Source organism: Loxodonta africana, chromosome 2 (genome assembly GCF_030014295.1).
Source record: "Loxodonta africana isolate mLoxAfr1 chromosome 2, mLoxAfr1.hap2, whole genome shotgun sequence".
NCBI classification, from domain to species: Eukaryota; Metazoa; Chordata; class Mammalia; order Proboscidea; family Elephantidae; genus Loxodonta; species Loxodonta africana.
Genome location: NC_087343.1, coordinates 13,224,584 through 13,234,070, shown reverse-complemented (window position 1 = coordinate 13,234,070; position 9,487 = coordinate 13,224,584).

Below are 9,487 nucleotides of genomic sequence, written 5' to 3'. Positions count from 1 at the left end.
TCTTGTTTCCTTGAAAATAAAAAGATTTTGTTGTTTCTTCATTTTTACTGGCACATAATAGACTGCTAGTAACTAGTCATTTCCTTGAAAATCCAAAGCTCCTGGCTGCTTTTTCCTAGGTGGTATGCTCACACCCTAACACATTTTGAGGGTAGCTGCCCATGTCCTTTTCAGCCTCCATATTGAATTATTTCATTTGATCTCCAATAAGTATTAAGTTAGTCCTCTCCCCACCCCCACCTCACACTTTTTTTTCTAGTAATTGGCCGACCCTGGGAAAACTGTAAAATAAATGAGTTTTGTCTCCATTGTGGCTTCACTTTCTCTTTTTACAAATCTTCCTTGTATTTAGCTCTGAATTTCACCTTGGTTTCTAGGTCCTCTAGGGCCAATGGCATGTTCCTGTGATCCTTTCCTCTTGGCTTCTCATCAACCACCGTCTTCCTGTCCCAGTTCTAGGCTCCTGTCCAGCTGGATGCCCCCAGAAAAGGCATTCATAATTTTGATGACTTATAGTGATGTCATATGCTTCCTCTGCCAGAATGGTTCCTTTTAATCAAGGAATTGATGGAATAACCCACTAGCTCTTGGCCCTGCCTACACATTACAGTCATGTGAAGCACTTGAAAAAATTACCAAGTACCCAGGCTCTGTCCACAGGAATTCCGATTGAATAGGTCTGGGGTGAAATGAAGACATCAGTATTGTCAAAAATCCTCTCCAGACAACTCTAATGTACAGCCAAGGGTTGGAAACCACTCCTTACCCCCAAAGGAGGGTGAACTAGAAAAACTGCTGGCCTGTGCTGAGTCAGAAAGGAGGCTTGCAACCAGGAGGATGCCTCAAATCTCACCATGTTGGCGACTATCTCTCTCAGCTCAGCAAAGAGCTGTTCGGATCCTCAATGTTTATATAGTAATTAACTATATTAGATAATGATGGGAAATCCGATCAAACAGCTGTGCAGAAATCTGCTATAGCTAGCCATCCCAATCAAGATCTTTGAGTTGGCAGAAATATGGCCTGTCCCACAACTTTGCAGACCCTAACGGTTCTTTGGCCATTCCTTCTCTCATCTTTGAAAAAGCAAAGACTTTTCTCTTCTGGGTTACCCAAAGAAGCAAATTACACATGTTTTTGTTGGTTTATGCCCCTTATTCCAAAAAAAAAAAAAAGTTATAAAGACAAACTATTATGGATTAAATTGTGTCCCCTCAAATTTACATCCTGAAATTCTGGCCCCTATAACTGCAATCAGTCCCTGGAGAAGGACATCGTGCTTGATGAAGTAGAGGGCCAGCAAAAAAGAGGAAGACCCTCAATGAGATGGATTGACACAGTGGCTGCAATAATGGGCGCAAGCATAACAACGATTGTGAGGATAGCGCAGGACGGGGTAGTGTTTTGTTCTGTTGTACGTAGGGTTGCTATGAGTCAAAACCATCTCAACAGCACCTAACAACAGCAACAGTAACTGTAAATATAATCCATTTGAAAATAGATTTTCTTTGTTATGTTAATTAGGTCATCCCCACGTACAGTGAGTTCTAAATCTAATCACTTTCGGGTTATAAAAAGAGTAGAAAGGACATAAAAGAAGACATATGCCGTATGAGGTTCGTCTACAGATCAAAGAACGTCAAGGAACCAAAGAACACCAGGGCTACCAATAAGAAAGGAATGGACACAGCCAGGACAGTGGCCTCCAAAAGTGTGAGAAAATAAATTTCTGTTCTTTAAAGCCACTTACTTGTTGTATTTGTGTTACATAGGCAGCTAAGACACACCTGTTTAGAACAAGAGAGAGTACTAGGTCTCAACTGGTACCACTGGAAAGCAACAAATGTACAACATGACAAAAATATGGTAGAGGAAAAAGTTTAACTGTCCAGGTGTCTCTGATTTCAGTGAGCATTCACACACATATGGAAATAGTCTTGTCCTCCTTTCAGCGACCTGTCACCTTTGCCAAAAAATCAGATTATTTCTTATGATGGAGATGCCCATGAAATCTTCTTTCCATTGCCTTTGTCAGCCATACTATCACAAGTATGTGAAAGTTAAACATGCTGTTACTTATGAGTGATAAAGATGAATTCTTTTCACGTGATCTTAAGAAATGTTTATGCTCCAGATTTCCCTTCTAACGATACTATCTGTGTCCTATACTGATGTCTTTCTTTAATTGGGATTATACACCATCCTGAAGGAGCCCCAGTGGCACACTGGGTTAAGTGCTTGGCTACTAAGCAAAACATCAGCGGTTCAAACTTACCAGCCACTCCATGGGAGAAAGATGTGGCAGTGTGCTTACATAAAGATTTACAGCCTCGGAAACCCCGTGGGGCAGTGTCAGCATGAATTGGCAGTGTTGGTGACATTGTGTACTATGGTCTTGGAATGTGTCATGGCAGGTTAACATGCTCAATGGTTCCAGTTGGGAAACATGACGGGTGTTAAGCAGCCGTGTAGTAAGTTCATGTACCCAAAGAACTTTTATGTGTAAACATTAAGAACAGAAGGAGTTCTTAGGAAAAAAAAAAAAAAACATAAAAAAGGAGATTTGGACAACAAAAAAGCCAGAGGATTTCAAAAGAATAGGGAAGAAAAACCAGCCAATGACTGATTCTTTCACCTAAAATTCTCTCCAAGCTAGAAGCCAACCAAGCACTGAATTGGGACTAAGCTAAAACACTGAGACTATAAGTTCCTTGGGCCAAATCAGATGGGCGGGACTGCAAGGGTATTTCATACATAGTAACGACACCTCCTGAGATCTGACCATGCTCTTTGATGTCTACCCTGGACATACACCTTTGATAGCCCAGGTTAGCTGGCCAGGAGACCAAGTACCTTTTTGACGAAGAAGAGTCTCTTCCAATACATCCATGATTTCTGCAGGTCTTTGGATGCTATTAGAGAGACACTTCCAATGCTTAAGACTTAGAGTTTTGAGGAAAGAGAAAGGGTTTGAAGACTGCAATGGCTTTTCCCCACATTGGACCACTGCATACACGGATTTTTCCAGTAAAAATACAATCTTTTGCACATAGCTTGGAGAGGAAACCAGAAATCCAAACAAACTCTGAGAATATTCATTAAATAACTAGCAGAAAGTAGGACAAATTATCAAGATTTTGTGGTCCACTCATTTATATCCACTGATTTGACTAAAATGTATCTTTTCGAGTGATATTTCACTTTTACCATAGTCAGAAAACTTTGGACTCATTGTCAAAGGTTTTGTGAATTTTTGAAAGAGCCATTTTATAAAGAACATTTTGTTATTGCTCTACTATATCTTATTATGGCCACACTGTTGACTTGGTACTGGAAACTGTCACAAAAATATATGCTCGCATCTTCTCTTACAATTTGCCCAGTTGAGCTGGGTGAGTTCTGAGGAACTCAACAGTTAAGAATACTGGCTTTAAAAATAATACTGATCACAGCAATAAATTGTCCAACCTATGAGCCTAATTAAGTCAACAAAATGAAAAATTAGCCCCTTATACCATCTCATAACTGGGGGCCGACACAACTTGTCAAAATACGACAGGTGTTGGGACAAACGAATTTGCTTTGTGAGTATATTTATTGTTCAATTTGTCCCACTTTTCTTCCAGCCTCCCTGAAGTTAAAGGGGAGTGGTGAGGAGAGAGCACATAAATCACAGCTTTCACAGTTTTGATTGAAGATATACTTTTCTGGCAATCTCTTTGCCTCCTCTTAGTTTTTCCCCAGCTGAAGAGAATAGGGCATGGGAGCAGACATTCAATGGCTTCATGCTGTACGGGCAGAGTCTATGACCAGAAAAAGCACTGCCAAAGGCCAATGGATAAACCACTCATCTTGCTCTGATCATTTTCTAAATGTTGGCTTTAGCTCCTACCTCCTTGTTTACTCGGACACTTGCCTTATTCCCTTTCATCCTCTCCTTTTCTTTGTAAGCTCTTCAGTGTGTTAAAGGTTTCTGCAGGTGTTTCAGGGCTGAGCACTGAGTGACTGAGCTAAATTAGTGAGCTTTGGGAAGGATAAACCAACCAAGTTCAAAGGGAAGGAAAAACAGCGAGTCTATTTTAGCACTGGGAAGAAAAACATCAAGTTTGGCCATTGTCCTTCCCACCAATACTCTTGCTCTTTGTCTCAATGAAATTTCCTCAAAGAGACCTTCCAATATGTTCGGACACCTGATGCTATAAATTTATTGATTCAAGGACTCTCATGGCCCATTCCTATGCTCAAATATTGCAACTTTGTTTTTCTAATTATTGATCTCTTCCTTCTTTTAGATTTGCATTTTCTTCATCTGTATTAACTGAGCTGAACAGGTCATCCATTTAAAATTCTCTCTTGTAACCTAGCATTTTAGTCATGTGTGAGGGAATGGAGTGCCTGAATAATTTCCATGTTTCTGGAGTTTCTAAACAACAATCTTTGACATTTGAGTGGCTCATAGTTTGTAAAGTACTTAATATATTATTTGATTCTCTCCCACAATGCTATGAGCCAGACAAGGGAGTCATTGAGGAACCTGAGTCCCAGGGAGGTTTGGCCAAGGTCATGGGGCTACCTAATAAGAAACAGAGTTCTGGCTAAAGCCAAGGTGTTATTACTTTAAGGAGCCCTGGTGGCATAGTGGTTAAGTGCTCAGCTGCTAACCTAAAAGCCGATCGTTCAAATCCCTTAGTAACTCCACAGGGAAAGATATGGCAGTCTGCTTTCATAAGGATTACAACCCTGGAAACTCTATGGGGCAGTTTAACTTTGTCTTACAGGGTCACTATCAGTGGGAATCAACTCAACAGGTAACCGGTTTATTATTACTTTTACCTGGTGCCCTTTATTCTATGCTATCTTCCTACATGATAAGGCAGCACTGTCTGACAAGCTGTTGCTGAAGGCCCAGGCCTAGGGACAGAGTAAAATTCTAAATTACTACATCAGAGATCTTTATTTTGCTCTCCCTAAAACTAAGAGAACTTACTTTTTTGTGTGTGTGTGGTAATGGATTAGAAATTGCTCAGATAAAAAATTAATTTAAACTTGTATTTAATTTAAAAAAAAGTCTGGAGTCAGTCATCAGTGTTTCAGCTACAGCCTTCTGAAAACATCACTGTCCTTACAAAAAAAAACAATCACACTGATCACACTCTCTACTTAAAGAAACATACTCGAAATCCATCTAAAACCCACGTTTCCTTCAGAAAACGAGAAGTACAGGAGAAAAAGATGAACTCCTCCGTACTTCCTGTTCAGCTAAGTCTTGCGAGGCTGCTCGGTGATGCAGAGGTGCAAAGTCTGCCCATCAGCCCGTGGATGTGAAGAACTATGCTGAGGTTCCAAACTGGGACTCAAAGGGACGACGTCAGGATAAGACCGTCGTCGGGACTAACAGGATGAATTGCTACGGGAATAAATATTAGACCCAACTCTCCAAAAGCGCAATTGTCCAAATGCCAGCTGGGAAGGCACACACAGCAGGAGGAAGTGGAGGAGGAACCTGGGATTTCAAGCCAACCGTCAGTTCAGGAAGGCAGCCCCGTGCCCGCCAACACAGCATCGGTCTGCCTTAACGGAAGCCATACATCCTGAACAAGGAACGCAAGACCTCTTTTCTAATAGGGCTTGTCCAAACTACACCTGAGTGCTTGGGTCACTTTTAGGCCCACATTTTAGGAGCAACATAGATGAGACAGGAGCGTTCAGAGAAAACCGATCAAGCTAAGCAAGCTGATCAGACCACCCTGGCCAGGGTGGGGATTAAATAAATTGTTGTTGAATGACTGAGGAATTGCTAAAGCAGTGGAGCCTGTCCATCCTGGTTAAGAAAGACTTGGGGAAGCCCAATAAAGGAATGGTACGGTCTGGCTCTCTGAAAAGCAGATGCCAAGACAGGCATAAAAGGCAAAGATTTTATTAGGGAAAACCTCTTTTGACCTATGTTAGGAAACCAAAACCAAAGCCAAACCTGTTGCCATCTAGGTGGTTCTGACTCATGACAACTGCATGTGTTACAGATTAGAACTGTAATCTTTACGGAAATGGGCTTTTCTTCCATGGCACAGATGGGTGGATTTGAACCACCAACCTTTAGTTTAGTTGTTGTTATGGGCCATCGAGTTGGTTCTAACTCATAGTGACCATATGTGCAACAGAACGAAACACTGCCCAGTCCTGCACCATCCTCACAATCATTGTTATTCTTAAACCCATTATTGCAGCTAGTGTGTCAATCCATCTCATTGTGGGTCTTCTTTTTTGCTGACCCTCTACTTTACCAAGCATGATGTCCTCCTCCAGGGACTGATCCCTCCTGATAACATGTCCAAAGTACATGAGACAAAGTCTCGTCATCCTTGCTTCTTGGGAGCCTTCTGGTTATACTTATTCCAAGACAGATGATGGAAAAGGCCAATATGATTTAGTGTAGTAGTCAAGTACATATTGCTTGTGCCACTCATATTGTCCCCTGCATACAGGACATCTCCACTTGGATGTCTTAGCATCACATCAGTGTCAGCATAACACTTCTGAAGTGTTGCCCCATTACATGCTTACCACAGAACAGAGTGGCTTTACATCTCCTGCTAGTCTGTGTTAAGAACACAGGCTCAATTCTGAAAAAAAATTTAGTAGTTCAGTATTTTATATTAACATTTCATGCTTTTAACACATTTGTATTTTTTCATATAAGAATGTGTTTTTCCCAAACTTAGATCAGAATGGACTCCCCAGAAGTATGTGTCAAATTTTTCTGTAACTTCATATGTTTCTGCTCGGTGGCAAGGACTGGCGGCTGTAGTTTGAACAGTGCCAGTACACCAGTTGCCATTGCGTTGACTCTGACTCATGGCAACCGCATGTATGTCAGAGTAGAACTGTGCTCCGTAGGGTTTTCGATGGGTAATTTTTCAGAAGTAGATCTCCAGGCCTATCTTCTGAGGTGCCTCTAGGTGGACTTGAACCTCCAACCTTTCAATTAGTAATGAGCAAGCATGTTAACCATTTGCACCTCCCAGGGACTCCTTGAAAAGGACAGAAATTGGGAAATGTAGTTCTCTATCTCCTTTTCTCCAATCCCAAAATTGACTCCCCTTTCAGTTTTGTGTATTATATACTTCAAGTCACCTTTGCTTCTTTTCTTTCTAACTCACTTCTGAGTTTAAGCCTTTGATCTTGCCTTGAAGGCCACCTCTCTGTCCAGTCCTCCTCGTCTTCTTTCCAGGTACACGGCTTCTACATACTTCCCAATGGAACAATTCTTCTCTAGCCCTCACTCCGTTCTGGCAACAGAATTCTCTCTTTGAACTCACCCTGTGAACCACTACCAGCATAATCTCGTGAAGGCTCGCGTTTATCAACCTATTTAAAAATCAGCAGTGACTCCCAGTGACTATTACATAAGTCCAAGACTTTTTGTCCTAGCCCCTTCATTTGATGTCCAAGATTTCCTTTTAACACCTGTTTTCCTTTACTCTGAAATAGCCAGATTCATTGTTATTTTGAATGTACAGTGTGTGTTTAGTGCTGTGTGCTGTGAGTGATACAAAGATGAACATGGCAAGAGCATACACTAGAATAAGAGTCATGGGACATGCACACAAATAACTCTCTAATTGAAGATAAACATTATCGGTGCCTTAGGAGAGGTACAAATATCACACAACCAAGAGGGAGAGGCCATTTCCGACACTAAGGCTCAGGTTTGCTCTGTGAGGGATATTGTATTTTGAATATGCTTTGAAGGGTGACTACCAGGTAGGCAGACAAAAAAATTAGAAGGAGAGTCAGTGTGATCAGTAGTATTGTTTATAGAGTAATGAATTCCACAGTCCAGCTGGGCTGAATGAAGACCACAAGACAGAGGAAAAAGGCTAGAGAAGCAGGTTTGGGCAAATTACCAAGAGCACCACTGTTGTCTTCAGACAAGAGGAGACCAGCCAGATGGCACTTTCTCATTCCCTCGTCTGAGGCTTTGCCTAGCCCACACTCGGGATGCTCTCCATTGCCCCCTGGTAGATTATCTGGTCGTAAACACGTTCTCCCAGTCACTTGGTAGTATGGAGACCTATCTAACTACACCAACATGGCCTCCAGCTGCACCGGCAATGACCATGTGGTCAACCAGCCTGGGCTCAAGTCCCACCTCCGTTATGTACTAGCTGCTTGACCTTGGGCAAAAGACTCAATTTCTGAGCCTCAGTTACCCTGTCTGTAAAATGAAGGTGATAACACTGCTTTCCACTTAGGTCAGTCCCCGAGTAGTGCAAATAGTTGATGCCTTCAGCTGCTATCTGAAAGGTTGGAGGTTAGAATCTACCCAGAGGTGCGTCAGAAGAAAGTCCTGGTGATCTGCTTCTCAAAAACTAGCCAGTGAAATTCCCATGGAGCAGAGTGCTACTCGGACGCACAGGGGTCACCATGAGTCGGAGCAGACTGGACAGCAGCTAGGTTACTGGTCCACCAAGGGTTGTAAGTAGTAAATGAAATAATTGAGTTAAAGTTTATTTACTAAAATAAGAGCAAGATATAATTTTCGTTGCTTATCTTCAAAATAGTTAACAAACCAGATTAGAGCAGGCACTGCCCAGTCAGAAAGAGCACCAGCCATAAACGACTGGAGTGTGTCCCGAGTGAAGGTCAACCCAGGTGTTATTGTCACCGTCACCTTATTGCCTTAGGAATAAGGAGTATCAGGACAAACAGGAAAAATTGACGTTGTCAAGGATTTTGTTTTACTTGGATCCATAATCAACGCCCATGGAAGCAGTCAAGAAATCAAAAGATGCGTTGCACCGAACAAATCTGCTGCAAAAGACCTCTTAAAGTGTCAAAAAGCAAAGATGTCACTTTGAGGACTAAGGTGCGCCTGACACAAGCCATGGTGTTTTCATTCGCCTCACATGCATGTGAAAGCTGGACAGTGATTAAGGAAGACCGAAGAAGAATTGATGCATTTGAATTATGGTGTCGGTGAAAACCATTGATTATACTATGGACTGTCAAAAGAACGAACAAATCTGTCTTGGAGGAAGTACAGCCAAAATGCTCCTTAGAAGCAAGGATGGCGAGACTTTGTCTCACGTACATATTATCAGGTGGGAACAGTCCCTGAAGAAGGACATCACACTTGGTAAAGCAGAGGGTCAGCAAAAAAGAGGAAGACTCTCAATAACATGGATTGATACGGTGGCTGCAACAGTGGGATCAAAAGTAGCAATGATTGTGAGGGTGATGCAAAACCAGGCAGTGTTTCGTTCTGTTGAACATAGGGTCACTGTAAGTTGGAACCTACTCGACCGCACCTAACAACAACATCAACAACAAAGCATTAGCATGTCATTGGGAAGTACTGACCACTTAGCTTGGGTTGAGAGAGAGTCTGTTCTCACTCATGCCCTCAATTGTTGTATATCTTCCCATTCAAGCCCACAATATTTTCCAAAAAAAAAAAAAAAAAGACCATGAACATGTAAACATAAAA